The sequence below is a fragment of the Tenrec ecaudatus genome, chromosome 14, assembly GCF_050624435.1.
Source record: "Tenrec ecaudatus isolate mTenEca1 chromosome 14, mTenEca1.hap1, whole genome shotgun sequence".
In the NCBI taxonomy this organism is placed as follows: Eukaryota; Metazoa; Chordata; class Mammalia; order Afrosoricida; family Tenrecidae; genus Tenrec; species Tenrec ecaudatus.
Genome location: NC_134543.1, coordinates 115,179,499 through 115,200,192, shown reverse-complemented (window position 1 = coordinate 115,200,192; position 20,694 = coordinate 115,179,499). Strand labels below are relative to the sequence as shown.

The 20,694-nt window shown below is 39.3% G+C and overlaps 1 protein-coding gene across 1 annotated transcript in view; it reads left to right on the top strand.

Moving 5' to 3' along the window:
- Positions 1 to 20,694, top strand: part of WDR72 (WD repeat domain 72) — a 250,223-nt gene that overhangs the window by 34,046 nt on the left and 195,483 nt on the right. The gene's annotated exons all lie outside the window — the stretch shown is intronic.

The window sequence follows — 20,694 nt, the reverse complement described above, 5'->3', positions numbered from 1 at the left end:
GGGCTCTGGGTCAAAATCTGGGAACATCTCAAAAAATGCAAAGTAATGAATTCATGTAAGTCGGGAGTTTGCTTGAGAGTACATTTCAGTGGAACTGTTCCATGAATCTTTATTGATTAATCACTGGTGGTTTTGTGGTGAGTTTTATTAATAGGTTGGATAGTTTATGATATTATAGTTTAGAGTCACCTTTCACCAAAATAATTGCTATTTTCTTTACATCTTCTGTGCATTGTTGTTGATGCTTGAAACACCAGAGGACTGAAGTTGAAGTCCATAGGATGGCACCCAATCACAGAAGGCAACCCACTCCTGCCCTATGTTTGTACCTTTCCTTGTGACTTTGACACACAGTTTTGCTTGTTTTGTCATCAGATCCTCATAGTTTCTGGGGTTGAGAGGTAGAAGAGGTATTCATTCTCCATTTAATTGATGAGGAATCTTCTGTTCTTTGAGATTTAAGAATGATGTGTTATTACAGGTAATGCACTTTCAAAAGAACTAACATCAGTCTTAGGTGGGTCTACAAACTGCAACTCTTCAGCCACATCTAGCCTCCTGCTTATTTTTGTTATTAAATTTTGGTTGGACACAACCATACCCATTCTTTCCTATGAGAAATCAGGTCAATGTTAAAAGATTTCAGAACTAATAACTTAAATATCTAGTATGACGGGTGCTGTTACTCTTTGAACAATTCAGATAAATTAGAGTTTTCATATTCTTAAGCCATCACTCAAAAAGGTGGGTAAATGTACTGGTTAGAGATGTAGGCTCTAAAGCCCGAGCTTGCCTCCAGGATCTGCCAGTGACTGTGATCTTGAGTAAAGTACTTGCCCTACCTGCATTTCTCTTCTTTAAAATGGAAACAGTGATTCTGCACTCCTGTCACGACTAAAATGAGCAAATACCTACAATGCTTGTAAGCAGTGCTTCCGCAATAGTGAAATATCATATTATTGTTGCTGCCCATGTTATTAGCAAGGAACACATCAACCTCTTGACTTTTTAAAAGTTAACTTTTGATTGTGAACTGGATGAAGGTTTTCAGAGCAAATCCATTTTCCATATACTTTTAAAAAAAATTGTCATTAATTGCAATTCCTACAATGTAGCATCACTTATCCCACTTTTTCCTATGGTTCCTTCCAGTTTCCATTCTTCCTTCTTTCCTAAGCTCTTCAACTTTGACCTTGGATAGAAGCTACTCTTTTTTATTCTAATGGCTGAATATCCTAAGATGTGTGCCCCAGTAGTGCTATTGTTCCCGTTACATGTCTCTCTATTGCATGGCTGAAAATTGAATCACGGAGTGAGTTCATTTCCAAACCTGAAAGGTGACTCAAGACCTAGTCTTGGGAATTTCACCAGTCTCTATCTGACCAGTAAGCTTGGTCTTTTTTAAAAAAAATAAATATTGAGCTTTGTTCCACTTTTTTTGCCCCACTCTATTCAAGACCTTCTATTGGTATCCCTTTCAGAAGTTGGAAGTAGTGGCCGGGCACCATCTAGTTCTTCTTGTGTCAGAGTAGTCATGGTTCTTGTGGTCCATTAGTCCATTGATCTAATTGCTTCTATTTGTAGTTTTAATCTCATCTTTCCTCCAGATGGAGAGAGACCAATAGTTGCACCCTAGCTGGCTGCTCATTATCTTCTAAGCAGGCACCATTAAAGCAGAATGTGGAGTGTTCTCTTTGCAGGCTATGTTATGCCAACGGACTTTGGTGTTTCTGAAACTGGGGTCCTGAGTCCTCAGCTTCAGCAACTCACTGATTATATCTAAGGTATTCTTCACACATTTTCTTTCAGTGTGGCTCTTCGGGTTTATGGATATATTTGCAGCAAAGGTAAATACCCATGTACAGTTATCCTCTCACACTTATATAGGCTGTATGTCTACCCATATATCAACTCATGAACCACTCTAATTGCAAATATGTCCACAAAACAGTCGCTACCTCTCTTGCTTTTTACTCTGGCCTTCCTCCAACATCTTGTCTTCTGCTTATGAAATCTGAATCTGTAAAATATATGAGAGCTACCAAAAAATTCATGGAAAAATTACACTGCCGTTTAATTCCATTTTTCCATGAATATTCTGAAGCCTTCTAATATACTTACATATAAATGTATACAGTTGTAATGCTTCCATTTGTGAATATGTAGTAATCTAGCATATTTTCTTAGAAAATAGGATATAAGAAGAATAAAGTAATATTTGGACCTCAGTGTTCATGATTCCCTTGCCTCATCTTGTGTCATTTCTCAGACTATGCAATTATTTTACTTAAGTACATTTTGGTAGATGGGAAGGAAAGCAGTGACGAAAGATTACTAGTACTTCTTCAGACTGTATTCTCAACTTCAGTTTAAAATTATTTTACTACCCAATTGCATAAAGAAATGTAGAACATTTAAAAATACAGAGATACATAAAACAAAAACAGAACCTAATCTTATCCCACCACCTCAAAAGAACTGCTATTAATAATTTGTCCTACTTTCTGCCAGACATCTTTCTATAGTAATAAATAAATGCTTTTATTGGTCTTGGCAGCAAACCAAATTCAACCCAGGTGAGTCAAATGAAGTACTTTAATGAAATGATTACTTAGAAAGTTGTGGTAGGGATTAGGGTGCACACAAGGAATTGCTGGTGAGGCGGCCACCACCCAGGCAAGTATCAGGAAGCTCTTTTCATTTTAAGACTAAAGGGATAAGAGGAAGAATGAATGTTTGCACTGGGGGTTAAGCATTGAGCTGCTGACCACAAGATTGTTGGTTCAAACTTAGCAAACACTCTGACGGAGAAAGATGACGCTAGCTGCTTCCATCAGGATTTATAGTCTCTCAAACTTGAAGGTTGCTGTGAGTCAGAATCAGTTCAATGACAGAGATTACTCTTGGTTGTAATATTGCTAATAATTTTATCAATCATTTTACATGTGTTTTGCAAGGACCAGGCAACTGGCTATCTTCTTGGAGCTCCAGAAACATTCTAATGGATACGTTTGCCATTCACTCCTATTGCCATTCCTTCGTAGTCTTGTGTCTGGTATTGGCTTAGCTGTGAAGTTTCATTTAACTCTGCGATTACAATTTTGCTTACGGTTTAATGAACCAGTGAACTTGTTTCTTTTCAAGCCATTTCAGCTAGCTAAGATGCTTCCATCGTGTATATTATAACAGATTTTGATTTCATCCTTTTCCTATAAAGATAAAAATATCTGAAATCAGACATCCATGTTTATGAACGAGTGGAAAAATAATGACTAAGAACAGAGCAAATAGGCTGGATGAGTGTATAGAATCAGTCCACTGATATACCTGGTCCATGAATGAGTGACAATGTGAATGAATGGACCAACCCAAATGTCCGTGGGCCTTAGCAGATTGAGTATGCATGACTTTACCTTAATAGTCAATTGTAGCGGCTCTTAGTTGGGTTTCCTGACTGTAGGCTTTTAAAGTGTCACTTACAGTGTCTGCAGCTCATGGCCATGTCACATATCTCCAGGTATTTACACTGTTTACTTCATTCAGTTTTCACAGACTTCTGCTCTTTCTCTTTTCTTAGGACTATTCTCCTCAGAGGCTTCAAACTCTGTTTCATTGGGAAAATATCTTATTTTCCTCCCAGCATTCTGCCTCATATAAAGACACAGAGACTGAATACATTTACGTTATCCAATCTTTCTACACTATAGCAATTTAGGAGCCATTAGAGAAAAATAGGAGTTTACAGTGGGCTAGGGGCTTGAGCAACAGGATCAAGAAATAAGAGACAGAAGAAGACCCCTAAAACTAAAGGTAGGAATTCTCAAGGGTACCCAGCGTCTTCCTTTGTGTGACGTGAAATACATGCTGGGCAGGGTCAGTCCTTGAACCACGCTCCCCCAGGTGTAGAAGACAGGTTGTCAGGCTGCCTCAGTTATTCACAGTGCTTGATTACAACTGATTCTCACTTAGGAGCCTTGGTGGTACAGTGGTTAAGTGCTCAGCTGCTAAAAAAGAGGTCAGCCATTCGAATCCACCAGCTACCCTGCAGGAGACGGATGAGAATGTCTGGTTCCATAAAGAAGGTTACAACTTTGGAAACCTGATGGGCAGTTCTACTTTGTCATTTCGGGTCACCATTCGTCAGACTCGCTGAAGGCCATGGGTTTTATTTTGCGGGGTGGTGGCTATTTTCATGAGTCTCTTCAGTAGCTTGCACAAATATATTTTAATGCCCATTTCCATGGCCATTTTATCTTGAAAACCAAGTGACTTTTGGTTTGTTTGCTTTTTTTTCTGTGGCATTGGCCATTTAGATGCATGATAGGGGAATGTCAGGGGTCCTACGTGGGCACACACACCTCATTACAGAGGCAAGCCATTAAAGTGGAAGTCTTTTTTTTTTTTTTTATAACACGGGAGCCTTCGTCTTCTGGGTGAATACACATCCCTGCCAGGTTGGGAGTGATGAGACCATGCAGTTTTGCGTATTGATCTGCCGGATGTCCCGTGATGTTTCAGTCTGATTAGAAAGGGGAAAAATTGGAGATGTCAGTTTGATTAATATTTGAGCTTCCACAATGTGTTCGGCACTGACAATTCTGGGCAGCTTTGTCCCCCCCATTGCTGTGAGACACAATAGGAATAATTCAATACTGATTTTTTTTGCTCCTAAAAACATACCAAAAATAGATCCTCGATCTGAGAAAAATTATTCGTTTAATAATCAAATCATTCTTAGGAATTTCTCGTGTTCTGGGAAATGATTTGCATAGCAGAAATGTGTAATGACTTCTCATGTGCTGTCGCAATAACTACTGTTATTGCTATTGAATGTCTTCTGTTTAGCCTCTGGACTGTGTGGTGAAAGAGACCGTATTAAGGAGCTGGACTTTGAGGGAGAAAGCGAAATCTTGTTTGCTTTAACATAAAACATTTCCTGATAAGATCATCCTGAGATTTTTTTTCTTCTAACGGGCAGGATAGTAAATCCTTTTCAGCTCCGAGAACTGTACGGCCCATGTGGTAAACACTGAACTCTGTCGATGTAGCACCAAAGACGTCATGGGCAACCCATGATGGAGTAAGTGAAGTTGGGTCCAATAAAACTTGATTTACAAAAGCCGGGAGCAGGCTAAAGTTAGTCTTGGGGCTATGGTCTGCAGACCCTATAGACTAATTCTGTTTTCTTCTTTTTTTAAAAAAATTTTATTAGGGACTCATACAGCTCTTATCACAATCCATACGTATACATACATCAATTGTATAAAGCACATCTGTATATTTTTTGCCCTCATCATTTTCAAAGCATTTGCTCTCCACTTAAGCCCTTTGCATCAAGTCCTCTTTTTTCCCCTCCCTCCCCGCTCCCCCCTCTCTCATGAGCCCTAGATAATTTATAAATTATTATTTTGTCTATCTTGCCCTTTCTGGCGTCTCCCCTCACCCCCTTTTCTCTTGTCTGTCCCCCACAGAGGAGGTCACATGTAGATCCTTGTAATCAGTATCCCCTTTCCAACCCAACCTCCCTCTACCCTCCCAGTATCGCCCCTCACATCCCTGGTCCTGAATAATTCTGTTTTCAATCCATTATACCTCAGTCACTCTGTGTGAAGCATGGGCAGGGAGATGCCCATTTTCCTAGTGAGGAGATGGAACGCAGAAAGGTTGTATGAATCTGCAGGGCCCTAGACTGAGTAACGGCACCTGGTTTTGAACATCTTGGATTCTAGTGTTTTCTCCAGGACACTGTCCGATAGGATCACTTTCATTCTAGTGTCTTCCCCAGTGGCACAATAGGTGCACCCCTTGCAAATAGAGTCCATTTTTTTTTAGAGTATTAGGCAGGGGATTCAATAAGGATAGGTTCAAGAATAAGAAAATGGCTTCCACAAAGCCTGCTCCATGCTCTATTGAATGAGAGGGTCTGGCGATAACTCAGTAGTCGGCTCTTAATTTCCGCACAGATTAGAAGCAGCAGATGACAAGTGGAGAGGTGGTTAGTGGCCATTGCTCTGATAGCCAAAGTGACAGCAAACAGGAAAGGAGGAGAGGCAGGGGCTGTGCACCATTGCTCAGTGGGGTCTTTTCTGTGTTAAGAAAACCATCGCCAACAAATGCCGAAACCATTTCCCAGGGCCCGGCAGGGCTGGCTTTGTGCCCGCACAGGCTATGAGCAGCAAGTGGCCCACTTACCGTGGTCCATCATGGAGACCTGCACTTTTCTTTCCAGGTAGTGCGTGGCTCCGGGAGGAGTATTTGCGGGTGTCAAGGTCACAGAGAGTCTCAGAAGTAAGGAAATCCAGAAGCTGAGGGGGGCCGGGAGTTCAAGGGCACTGATTCTTGAACCAGTAAGTGGGTCGAATGGAGGGTCCATATGCGTCTGTTTTTGCTGCATCCCTCCGGGCGCAGCTCAAGTCATCTGAGCCAGGTGACCTTGAAGAAGAAGCCCTGGAGACCCCGGCCTCAGGGGATAGTATCTCTTAGGAAGGAAGACACATTCTAAAGTTTCGCACCTCTAACTTAGGACTAGGACTTCCTTGCTATTGTTAGGAGCTGGCAAGTCAGGTTCCAACTCATAGAAACCCACATACGACACAAAGAAACACTAACAGGTCCTGCCACATCTTTGTGATTGTTGTTATGTTTGCGGGGAGCCCATTCACAGGAAGTTAAAGGAGTTAGAAAGAAGAGTATCTATTTCAGAGTTATTTTCATGCCAGAGGTTAAATTTTCTGCTAATTTCTTTTTCTTACTGAAATGATCTGTGGTTAGCTAAAAAAAGTAATAATTAAAAAAGATTAAATCTATGATGCTCTGTGAATGAGGTACAGTTTCCAAAAAGAGACACTGAGGATGATTGTCAACTAATGTCACATTAAAAAAAAAGAATGCACGGTTTAATCTTTGATTGTAGATATGAGATTCCTTTAATTATTTAGGATAGGGGATATATGGACAATATTCTGGACACAGTTTTCCAGAAATACATGATAATATTTGCCCAGCTATAACACATGGTTAACTTTTTAAAATTTTGCCGTACTAAAATATCACAAAGTCACTACAGGGAGAAGTACTTTTCCAGTCCACACTTTTTACGAGGTCACCTTCTTGTCTGGTGTATGGTGTTTAGGATTGCTAAAGACACAGAATGAAACTTAAAAAATTACACTAGCTATCAACTGTGTCACTCTGCGGGACAATTTTCCCTGGTTTTCTCCTTAGGGTCCCCGCTTTGTAGATGCAGGGGTAAAGTTATGTTGCATTGACTGCCTTGTCAGCGCAAATGGCATGCAACGGCATTTATCATGTGTGCTAAAGGTTGGTTTTGGGTATGCAGCGTCTGGCAGGTAACAGTCTCGCCAGCATGTCATTTTCCCAAAGCCACGCTATTTTGTTGTGGCAGATTACAGCTGGAACCCTCTTGAGATGATTGTTTTCAGCAAAGCCAAATAGGATACATTAAAGTGCAGGTTGGGATTTTCCTGTATCACCTTCCCCAAGCTTTATTCTTCTTTATTACAATAATTACTGATGTCATTACTCAACATGTGATTTTTAGTTTATTGCAGCCTTTGCTGCCTATTTTTAAAACTCTTTATTTCTTCCTGTCTTCGTCTGGTTATTGTAGCCACACGACAATTTGTGATTTTGATTCATATAGTGTGTGTATATGTGCAAGCCTATGCTTGTCTGTCTATAGGATTCTTGTTGTCTGCAGTTTAGCTCTTAATGACTTGTACAATTGTGAAAGCTTAATATCTTGAAGAAGTGCAAGTTCCCACAGGAGAAATGAATTCGGCTCCTCTTCTGTGTCCTCTCTATGACCGTCCTCAAGTTTTAACTCCGGAACTATTTGCCATCTTTAAATAGCACCTCAAACAAGTTGTAATGCCAGAGAGGAATGCTCAGGGTAGTTGTTTACCAGGACAAGTTACAGCATTTTCCGTCTGCTAGTAAACGCCCAAAGAGTATACCACACTGCTGTCAGTCTCAGCTGGAAGCCCTTCAGCACAAGCTCCATGGGTCAGCATGACAGTTCCCTGAGTTAGGTGCACAGAGAGGGATGCCCCCCACTCCCGACACACACCCAGGAAGCCTCAGCCCTAAGGTACTCAGCTCCACTTTCATGGGTCAGCAAGCTCAGCTTCCCGAATCAAGCACCCAGAGGCAACCCACTCAGTAAGCAAGTTTTCACTATGGTGAGAAGTCCATCTGCTTCACCAGACCACAGAGGGAGTCAAGTCATAGGAAATACTGAGCGCTCCTCTTCATCTCAAGAATTTTTAAACCCGAGGTACATTGAAGGCACTGGAGTATGTCGATACCTGAATTTCACTTATAATGCTGTTTGCATTTACCTGCCTCTATCCTTTTTAAAAATTTTCAAAGTAAGAACGAATGTACTGATAGTTCGACTTTTTCTACCAAATCCAGCAGTCAGCTTTGTATCTATATATGGAGACATATGAATCTCATCAGACAATTCAACTCTTTGTTTCTTTCCATATCAAATCTTGGCATCCCCCTACAGCTATCGATACACACTTGCACATGTGTACACCCACATAGCATGTGCATGTGTGTTCACACCTCCTCGTTTGGTTATGTATACAGGTACAGGTCCACACCTGTACACAAACACACAGGGGGCTTTTGTTTTGTTTTTTAATCTGTAACTCTTTCTGATGAACATAGAACCCCTTCTTTGATCATATGCCTTTATAAATCTTTTCAAGAGTTGAAGTTCCAAAGATGAAGTAGAAAAATTTTAAATCGATTGGGATAGTTTGGGTTGATCTTTTAAAATGCAGGGACCACATTGAAAGGTTATTGATTCATAAAACAGAGACCATTTTTGTTTCCTAAATGTGGATGCTTCTTTGTTCGTTATAAATATTTGATAATTTTTTGACATCGTTATTTTATATTTACAAAGTATGTATTTATACATAAGAGGGTACTTACACTATATGTGAACATGCTTCTATACTGTTGTTCAGGACTCATCAGTTGTCTTTTTAAACTCTGTACTAAAACTGAATTGTATCTTGTAAAACATGCCAGCCCATTTCAAAGGAAGTATTGTTTAACTCCACATTAATCTGGAAATACATTAAACATCTTATTGTGGTATTTTCAGGATGTCTTTGAACCACTTTTTAATTTCAGAATCAAATATGAAAATCAATAAATCCTATCCTAATCAAAATAAACATGTTCTGCTGTTAAAATTATTTTCACCAATGGAATGCCACCCTTCACTCCCTTGATTGCTTCCTATGGCTGTTACCATCTTGCTGTTTTTTTTTCATTTAGTGAAGAAAATATGATTCATCTGGTTTGATTAGGCATTTGCATTGCGAGCTGGGATGGCTGGAGGTCTACTAGGTATCGGCATTTAATATTCATGGGTCAAGTCCACAGAAGCCGAAAGGAACATATCGGGATGGGTGCTTTGTGCCTTCCTTTCGGTTACACCCCTTCTGCAGGCATTTTATGGACACTTGGGACGTCAGTGGGTTTCACAGCTGCAGTGTTCAGGGCAAATCAACCCAAAGGAGCCATCTGTCCTTCCCCATGCTGCTGCCTTTCAATTCCCTAGCAACTTCCCAGGAGCCAGCTGCCACGGACACGATTGGAAAAGCCAGACCCGCTGGACTGTAATGATTGTTATTCTCTAGGAAAGTAGGTTCTCTGACTTGGTTGAGGGATAAAGGACATTGGATGCACTTGATTCATCGGAGTGTGTCAATAATATCCAACGTCTACCATTAAGTTACTTGTAAGGATTTCATGGGAACGTTCTGTTGTGTTCCTAGGAATGAAACAGGTGAACATAAATCCAGAGGTCATGTCCTTGGCTTCAGAGTAGTGCGTATAATATTTAACTGTGGGAATGTTGTCAGGCTTGGTCTGCATGTCACAAAAATGTTGCTCCTAATCTAATCTCAGTTTTGTCAATAAGGCCTGGATGTAGATTAGACTACCATTTCCGGCCCAGACTTTCTCACATGTGTTGGGAAGATAGGAGGACTGTTGCAGGTGTTTAGACATATCAGCATTTCAGAAACTCCACTGGAACAGAGGATGCTACAGTCCACTGCTTGAACACATAGCAAGCTGTTAATATAAATTTTGTAAATGAAATTCACCGATACATTAAAATTGAGAAAATGTGTGGTTTTGGGTTTCAGGGAGAGAATTGGAATAACAAGATCATGCTAACATTCTATTTTACTTTTTAACTCATGATGGGCACTGGAGAGGAGCATTATTTGATTGGCACATTTGTTTTATTTTTTATTTCCAGAGCATCCAATGTAACTCTAGTTTGAAAAATCATCACTTGTAACCTATTTGCTATACAGAAGGACTTCACAAAGTTTGTGGGAAACTGCCATTCTCGTTTCATCCAATTTCCCACAGACTTTTTGAAACCCACTTGTATGTTCTTCCCCGTCATTTAAGAAATAGTATTAATATGCATTTCTTATAGTCATGATGGTTTTCATGAGACCGGAAGGAAGAAGTAAAGGAAACTTTACTCCCTGTAAAGCAATGAGTCCAAAAGAAGCTTTAGTACATAATCAATTAAATTATAAATGATAAATACTATGCCATATTTGGACTGTAGAGCTGGAAGGCTATATTCAAGTGTAAGCACACGTGCCCACCCACCCTCATAAATATGGAACCCTGCTGGCACTTCCTGTTAAGTACTGGGGGTGCTAACTGAAAGATGGGCAGTTCTAACACAGCAGCCACTAATCAAGAGAAATAATGGGCAGTCTGAGTCCATAAGATTGACAACCTTAGAAGTGCTGTGGGCTGTTCTACTCTGCCCTATAAGATCACTATGAATTAGATCCAATTTTGGATAGATAGATAGATAGATAGATAGATAGATAGATAGACTGTTTGATAGATAGAGAAGGAGAGGGAGTTAAATGCAAGATTTGACCTATAATGTAGGCGACCTATACTGTAGGCAACTGAGCCTCCTACTAGCTCATGCTACCTCGAGCACTGTTTGGTCTCTCGGAGCCCTGTTGGCGTAGTGGTTACTCTTTAGGCTGCTAACCTGAAAGCAAGCACTTCGAAACTGTCAGCTGCTCACAAAGATGAGGCTTGCTGCGCCCATAGAGATTTATAGTCACAACCCCCCAGGGCCAGTTCTTTCCAGTCCTGGAGGTTCCTATGAATCAGAACTGACTTGATGGCAGTGTCCCAGATACATTTTTTTATGTTTGAATATAGATCCCCCACCTTAGCAGAAATTCAGAGGTGCAAAGGGCTCTCAAAACTGTGTTTTATTTCTCTCCCCATTAATGTGTGGTAAGGCAAAAAAAAAACAATAAATAGCATGCACAAATTATTTATTCATTTAAATATGATATTTTGCCTGCAAATATTAACATGCTTGACTACTGTTTGTGATGAAATATGCATCTACTAGTACACCTTATCTTATCCTCCTGGAATTGGAAAGATCCTTAACACTTAACAAACCCTATGGCCCCAAACGTTTTGGATAATGGATCACACACTTTTGATAGTTTTTGAAATGTGATCTATATGCTCTATTCTTGCCTCCTATTTGTTAACTTATTTCAATCTGCTTTCCATCCAAACCTTTTCAATGGAACTATTCTTTCTGGGGTTACCTCACTGTCAAGCTCAGTAGTCATTGTCTGGATTTTAGTTATATTACTTGTCTGCAATCGCTCTGTCATCCATGTCCTTCCTCTCTGTTTCTCTCTATATGCCAAGCCTTACATGACATACCTATTTCCTCCTGACTCTTAAAACAAATAATGACAACAACTCATCCCTATCAAGTCAATTTCTACTCATAGCATCCCTATTGGACAGAATAGAATTTTCCCTTTGGGTTTTCAAGAGAAAGTCTCAGATTTTTCCCATAGCTTCACTGGTGGGTTTGAACCACTAATCTTGTGGTCAGTAACTATATTCATAGCCCACTATGCCACCAGGGCACTTTGACAATCATTGGCCTTTCTTTTTCAGATTGTTCCACTTCTGCATGCTCTCTGAATATCCTTCCTTGTGCTTATTCTTAGTGGACTTCACTTGTTCATTCAATGCACTATATTTGGAATAACATATAAGCCCAAGTGCTTTATAACCCACACCTGTACATTCCCATAGCTAAAAAAAAGAATAAAGTCAAAGAGCTGAATGGAAAATTTCAAAAGTCAGCTTGAGAAGACATAGTTAAATATTATAATGAAATGTAATAAGACCTAGAATTAGAAAAACAAAAGGGAATAACATGCTCAGTATATCTGAAATTGAGAGAGCTAAAGAAAAAACCCATGCCTGCTTTTGCAATCTTGAAATACTCTATGAGAAATATATTGAACAATGCAGGATGCAGATGGAAATAATACACAGAGTCACTGTACCACAAAGAACTAGTCAACATTCCTCCATTTTAGGAGGTAGTGTGTGAGCACAAACCACTGGTTTATAAAGGAAGGAATAAATTCAAGCTTCACTGAAATCATTAGCCAAAAGCAAAGCTCCAGGAATTGTTGGAATACCAATTTATAGATTTTATTATGCTGATGAAGCACTGGAAGCATTCACTCCTCTATGACAAGAAATTTGGAAGACAGATACTTGGCCAACTGATTGGAGATCTGTATTGTGCCCAAGTAGAATACTCAAGCTATAGAACTATATTATTGATACTGTATATAAGCAAAATTTTCCTGAAGACCTTCCAACAATTATTGCAAAAGTACATTGACAAGGAGCTGCCAAAGTTCACACTGGATTCAGAAGAGGATTGGAACAAAGGTTAACATTGCTTATGTTGTGTGGATTTTAGCTGAAAGCCAAGCATATTAGAAAGATGCTTACCTGTGTTTTATGGACTATGCCAAGGCATTTGACTCTATTAACCATAAGAAACAATGGATTATCTTGAGAATAATGGGAATTCCAGAATACTTAATTGTGCTCATTTGGAACTTGTATATGGGCCAAGAAGCAGTTATGTGAACAGAACAAGGAACTACCGTATGATTTTAACTCAAGAATGGGGTGTTTCAGAGTTGTATCCTCAGCATACTTGTTCAGTCTGTCTCCTGAGCACATAATCAGGGATGCTCACTCATATGAAGATGAATGTGGCATCAGGATTGGAGGAAGGCTTATAAACACTCTGCAGTATTCAAATGACACACCTTTGCTTGCTGACCGTGAGAAGGGTTTGAAGCTCTTGCTAACAGTGATCAAGGATTGCAACCTTCAACATGGGGTACAACTCACTGTAAAGGGGACCCAGATCCTTACCACTGGATCAATAGGTAGCATCATGATAAATGGAGAAAAATTTGAAGTTGTCAAGGATTTTTGTCTTGCTTGGATTCACACAGATCAGCAGTTAAGAGATCAAAAGGTGTGCTGCACTGAGGAAATCTACTGCACAAGACCTCTTTAGAGCATTGAAAGGCAAGGATCTTACTTGGTATCAATCTTCATAAATATTTTGAAGATCTAAACGTTTCTTCTTTTAATTATTCAAAGCAATAAACATTTCAGAACACATTTTAATATATTGAGATCAATGGATAATCCATATTAAATATTTTAGAGGTGAGGTTGCCTCCCAGCTTCTTTATAAGAAACATTCAGTTTTTAAAGTAATTTTATTGGGGGCTCATACAGCTTTTATCACAATCCATAGATATATCCATTGTGTTGAGCACATTTGTACATATGTTGCCATCATCATTCCGAAATCATTTTCCTTCTACTTCAGCCCTTGGTATCAGCTCCTTATTTTTCCCTCCCTCCCCACTTCCCTCCCTCGTGAGTTAATTTATAAATTATTATTATTTCTTCATGTCTTACACTGATCAATGTCTCCTTTCACCTACTTTCCTGTTGTCTGTCCCCCTGTGGCAGGGGGAGTTATTGGAACATTTGAACTTTTAAGACTTTCTGTGTAGAGTTGGATAAGTTGTGCCATCTTATAAGAAAACCAGAACTTGAACCCTGACAGACCAATTTTGAGTTTCAGAATGTTGGAATCATTATTTATTATATCAAACTCACTACCAGTCAGTTGATTACAACTCATAGTGACCCTGTAGGACAGAGTGGAACTTCTCCTGCTCCATAGTTATGGGAGCAGAACATCTCATCTTCCTCTTGCAGAGGGGCTGGTGGCTCAAATAGCTGAGTGTGGTTAGCAGTCAAACCCATAGCCCACACGCCATCAGGGCTCCTAACTTATTGTACAGCAACCCTCTGAGAGATCAATCAGAACAGCCCAATTTCTAATTAGTTCAGTTTCTAATAAAGATAAAGAGATACTTGTTAAATATTTCATGTTCATGTAATTTTCACTGTCCAAATATATCTTTGGATTAAGGGACCCAAAGTGAAGTATAACTTGATCTAAATATTTAGTACAATACAAACTGCTTTACATAAAACTAGCGTGCCCTTCCTCTGTCTCAGGTTCACTAACAATACATTAAAATATCCTGGTTGTTATAGGCAAGCTGAGTAGGAGTGATGTATGACATATATTCTGTATTGAAAAAAACCAGAGGTTAAAGGGAAACAGTTGTCAATTTTGGGTTGAGCAAGCCAAGGATACCCAGAAACAAGTCGAGCATTTAAGGCACCAAGCTGTGTGTTGTCCAGTGCATGATTCTTGTTGATTACCTTTGCATTCTGTTGGATCGCCTTTCTTTGGTGTTTGAACACGTGGTTCTTTTTAAGTCATAGGCCAGCTAGCTGGCTCACAATTGTTTGACTTAGATGAGTCAACATCTCGAGCACTACATTGATTTGTTGAGACAACTCAAGTGGTCGTCTCTCAATTACTGGAGACTTCTTTTTTTCACTATTTTTTTTTCAATATAATTTGCACTTCTTCCTTCAATACCAATAGTTCTTGATCATGTAGTGCCATCTGAAAATGTTGAACATTGACTGATTGTTTTTGGTATAGAGACTGTGCATTCCTACTATCTTCTTTTGATACTTTCTGTGTCGTTCAATTTTTGCCCCTAGAATCCTTCCATATTAGATCCAAAGCTGAATTTTTATTTTCTTCAGTTGTTTTAACTTGACAAATGCTGAGTGTTTCTTCTTCCATTCTGGTTTTCTAACTCCACATCATGATACACTTCATTAGAATGTCTTGTTGAGCCACACTGTCTTTTTGAGCCGGCTTTTGAAAGCATCTGTTTTGCTTGTTAATCCATTATATCTTCTATTCATATTAGCAACTCTATGTCCAAGGGGAAGCTTCAGGGTCTCTCCTGATATGGATTTTGGTCTTGCCTTTCTTTCTTACCTTTATAATGACCTTTGGCTTTTTTTTCATGTATAATGTCCTTGATGTTATCTGAAAATTATTTCATCATTACTGTTCAATGTATCGCATCTATTATCGAAATAATCTTTAACTTCATATGGAATATCCTCAAGGTTGTAATTTGGCTCCAATGTATTTATTTTCATTTTCTTCAGCTTCAACTTGAACTCGCATGTGAGTAATTGATGGTCTGTTTCATAATCGGCCCTTGGCCTGATTCTGAGTGATGATATTGAACATCTCCATGGGCTGTTATCACAGTTAATTAGATTTTGCGTATTCACCTGGCGAAGTCTTCATATAAAGTTGCCATTCAAGTTATGGAAATAAAATATTTATAATGAATATGTCATTGGTCGTGCAAAATTGTTTCTCAATTTATAAACTCCTTATTTGGAGGTGAACTGTGAAGGGCTCTCTAGAGAAAATAGCACCCATGGAAATCACTGAAATTATGTCCCTGGGGGTCATAGCAAGTGGAAGGGGTTCAAAGGAAAATCTCTAAATCCCCCCCTCAATATGTGTGCCCAGAGGCAATCGCTAAATTACAACCCTCCAAATATCAAAATGAATAGATGTTGGTAGCAAGGACTCATCAGCAGAAATGTCTTCCTCCTCTTGTCCAGCTTCCTCAGTCTGGGTCTTTCATATTTTGGGCACATAGAGATGTCATTCTGTGTCTGCTCTGAGGCCCCCCATAGACTTGTAGTCAAGGAAAAATGCCTCTCCTCTACCCCCACTCTCCATCCCCAACCCCTCCTATAAGGTGTCAGTGGTCTTTGAGGAAGGATGCTCAGATAAATTGGGTTAAATAAGCTAATCAGGGACCCCCCCCCCTTCAAATGATAGCTGGGATATGTATCAAAGTGCCATACTAATTAAACTGGTCAACTCATTAATAACCAACTCATTAAAAAAGAAGCAAACAGCACACTGCCAATTGAGTTTATTCTGACTCATAGCAACCCTACAGGATGGAATGGAAGTACCTTTGTGGTTTTCTGAGACTGTAAATCTCCACGGGAGTAGAATGCCTGATCTTTCTTTCATAGAAGCTGGTGGTTTCAAACAGCAGGGCTCCCCTCGGTCAACTTATCAGTCAACTGAATAGTCAACTAAATTAGGTTTACAAACTCTCTTCCATCATAGAATATTCTCAAACCACTGGAGAGATATTCTATTGTGTTTATAGGAAGGGGGCATTCGTAGAGTTCTATCACTGTAGTGTTCCAGTAGAATGAGTCATTGAGTTCATGGTCTGGAAATGAGTAAAGAAATAGGAAAACCTTTAGGGGGAGTGTTGGATGCAGAAACATGGTGTGAATTGCACGGTGGCACTGGGGAGCTAGGAGTACATTGAATGTAAGTTGAGTCTTGATGCTTTCTAACTAAGCTCTGCCATACCTGTGGGTACCTTAGCTCCAAATATCTGCTTAAGGCAAGCTGCTGATCTGTCCAGAGGGAAACATTTGTTTCAATACTGTTTTTGTCCTTCAATCTCTATTTCTCCTCATCCCCATCTGTAAAAAAGAAATATTAGATGTGACTTTACTCCAATCTAGCATCCTTTTCTGGAGACCCTACCTGTTTATTTGTTTCTCAATATTTTCTCATCACCCAACAAAATTCCAGATAAACTCATCAAGATTTTGACCTAACAGAATTACTTGATGCTAAATATGAGACTCAATTTTACTGATGATATTGTTTTCTGAAAGTGGGAAAATAAATATATTTCCTTGAAAGGTTTTTTATTTTGTCATTTATCTATAAACATGTTATAGCAAAGTTAACATATTTGTAAGGAATCCTGTTTTAGGAGCCGTGCAAGGGAGAGGGAAAATGTGGTTTTCCATCGTTGGGAAGAAAATTATTTTAAAATTTTTTTATAAATTAGAAAATGAGTATGTCCAGTGTGAAAAAAACAAAAACAGGAGGGTTGACCTTTAGCAATACTTGTAATATTCTATAAGGCAAGGATATCTTCACATCATATTGTAAAGTATAATTCAGAAACATTTTATATACACTCACCTCCACTGAAACTTGATCTTAAGAGTAAAGGAGTAAAATGAGTGGGAAAAGTCATATGTTCTTCTTCCTCCTGGCTCAGTGCCAGAGCCCTGGTCAGTGTCCAGCTGTGCTTCAGTCTGGCCAGTGCCACCTATCTCTGCAATGACCCCAAGACACAGGCTCAGCCTGAGGACAGCAAAAGAGTGGAGCCGCAGCAGAAGGCGACAGTCATTAAATATAAAGCTTTTGGTCTAAAGAATAGGAACGGAACAAAACAGCAGTATTTTATCAAAGCTGTCATCAAGTTAAATTTGGTTAACCAAAGCTATGTCTATTGGTACAAAGTGAAGCTGGAGAGAAATGAAAGAAAGCTCACATGTGGAAATAATTGCAGGAGTTAAATGTACTTTTAAAACCTATTGTTGTTGCTCAAAAACTAAATGAAGGTGCAGATCCCAAATCTGTATTATTTATATTCTCTGAGCAAGGATTGTGTACTAAAGGGGATAAGTATAAGTTCTTTCATGACTTGGCTCTGGAAAGAAAATGGGAAAAGCTAAATGTGAATGAACGAAATGAAATCAGATTAGCATGAATTGAAATTGACTATATTGTTTTTCCACCTAGAATTCATCAACAGGATATGTTTATTTATCATGAAAATTAGTATGGTTAACCCTTTCTTAAAGAGAAATTTTCTTATATATAAATATAAAACCTTTTCTTGGGGGCTCATACAATTCTTATCACAATCCGTCCATCTATCCCTTGTCTCAGGCACGTTTGTACATATGTTGCCATCAGCATTTTTAAAGCATTTTCTATCTACTTGAGCCCTTGGTATCATCTCATCCCCCACCCCAGGAACCTTTGATAAATATAAATTATTATTATTTTGTCATGTCTGCACTGTCCGACCTCTCCCTTTACCCCCTTGTCTGTTGTTCATCCCCCTGGCAGGAGGTTATAGGAGGGTCACTGTGGTCAGTTCCCTCTTTCTCCCCCCACCTTACCCTGACCCTTCTGGGATGGGTATTCTCAATATTGGTCCCAAGCAGTTTATCTGTCCTGTATTCCCTGTGTTTCCAGCTCTTATCTGTACCCATGTACATGCTCTGTGAAAGCCAGATTTATGAGGTAGAATTAGGATCATGATAGTGGTAGGAAGGAAGCGTTAAAGAAAAGGAAAGCTGTATGTTTCATCGGTGCTATACTACACCCTGATTGGCCTGTCTTCTCCCATGACCCTTCTGTAAGGGGATGTTCAATTGCCTGTAGATTGGCTTTGGGCTTCCACTCCGCACTCCCACCTTATTCACATTGTGGTTTTTTGCTCTGGGCCTTCTGATGCCTCATACTTGAACCCATCAACACCTCATGATCACACAGGCTGGTGTGCTTCTTCCATGTGGACTCTGTTGCTTCTCAGCTAGATGGCCGCTAGTTTATCTTCAAGCCTTTAAGACCCCAGATGCTATATCCTTTGATAGCCAGGCACCATCAGCTTTCTTCACCACATTTGCTTAGCCACCCACTTTGTCTTCAGTGATAGTGTCAGGAAGGTGAGCATCATGGAGCGCCAGGTTAATAGAACAAAGTGTTCTTGTGTTGAGAGAGTACTTAAGTAGAATCCCAGTGTCCATCTGCTTTCTTAATGCTATCTATCTATCTATCTATCTATCTATCTATCTATCTATATTTCCCCATTGTCATATATAAGTATAGTTATATATGTACATCCTGTATTTAGATGTCTATAACTGCCCTTTGCCTTCTAGTTCTTTCCCCTATTTCCTTTTACTATCTTCTTGGCCCACTATCATGTTCAGCCTTCATTTGTGTTTCAGTAATTCTTCTTGGTTACATTGCCCTTGATCAAGCCCTACCAGAACTCCTACACCCTCATCACCATCAATTTTTGGTCACTCATTATTCCTTTGTCCCTGGGTTTGTTAACACCCACTTCCTTTCCCCTGCTTCCATCTCTCCCATGTCCCGTGCCTTTTAATAGTGTTTTGTGAATTTCCTTATACAGATATTTTGTTATTTTAGTCAGGTATATCCCCAGATATTTCAATTTGTGCTTGCCTATTGTAAGGGTACCATGCTTTTGATCCCCTCTTCTCTGGCCTTGTCTGATGTGTGTAACAGTCCGATGGACTTCTGTTTGTTGATCTTGTATCCTGCCACTCTGTCAAGCTCCTCTATTGCTTCCAGTACTCCCCTTGTGGAACTTTTGGGATATTTCACATATAAAATCATATCATCTGCGAATAATTATAGTTTCACTTCTTCCTTCTCCAGATGAATACCTTTAATGTCTTTTCTTTGCCTTATACTGTTAGGTAGGACCTCCAGTACAATGTTAAATAGGAGTGGGGACAAGGGGCATCCTTGTCTAGTCCCCTTTTTCATAAGGATTGATCTTGTCTTTCTCCATTGACTACCACATTGACTGTTGGTTTTTCATATATAGCCTGTATTATATTGAGGAATTTTCCTTCTGTTCCTATCTTCTTGAGTGTGTTAAACAGGAATGGGTGTTGGATGTTATCAAATGGGTTTTCCACATCTATTGATACTATCACCCAATTCTTATAATTTTTCATTTCTATGTGGTAAATAATACTACTGGTCTTTTGTATATTGAATCATCCCTGCATCCCTAGTATGGATCCTGTTGGTCATGGTGAATTATTTGTTTTATATACTTTCATATTCTGTCGGCCAATATTTTGTTAAGGATTTTTGCACTTATGTTCACTAGGGAAATTGGTCTGTAGTTCTTGATTCTTGTGGGATGCTTGCCTGGTTTTGGTATCAGAGTTATACTAACTTCATTGAAAGAATTTGGGAGTTTGCCATCTTTTTCTATGTTCTGGAAGAGTTTGTGTAGGATTGGTGTCAGTTCTTGCCTGAATGCTTGGTAGCATTCTCCTGTAAAGCCATATGGTCCCAGGGATTTTTGTTGGAAATCGTTTGATAACCTTGTCTATTTCACCTATTAATATGGGTCTGTTGAGATTTGTGTTGTCCATTGGGGATAGTCCAGGGAGGGATTGTTTTCCAAGAATTTTTCCATGTCTTCCAAGTTTTTTAATTCTTTGGAATACAGTCCTTCATAATACTGCGTAATTATCCTTTTGATTTCAATAGGATCTGTTGTAATGTCCCCTCTTTTATCCTTCATCCTTACTATTGAAATTTGTTCCTTCCTTTCTTTGGTTAAGTTCACCAGCAGTCTGCTGATTCTGTTTATCCTTTCAAAGAACTAACTTTTAGCAGCATTAATTTTTCCATAGTTTTCTTGTTTTCCC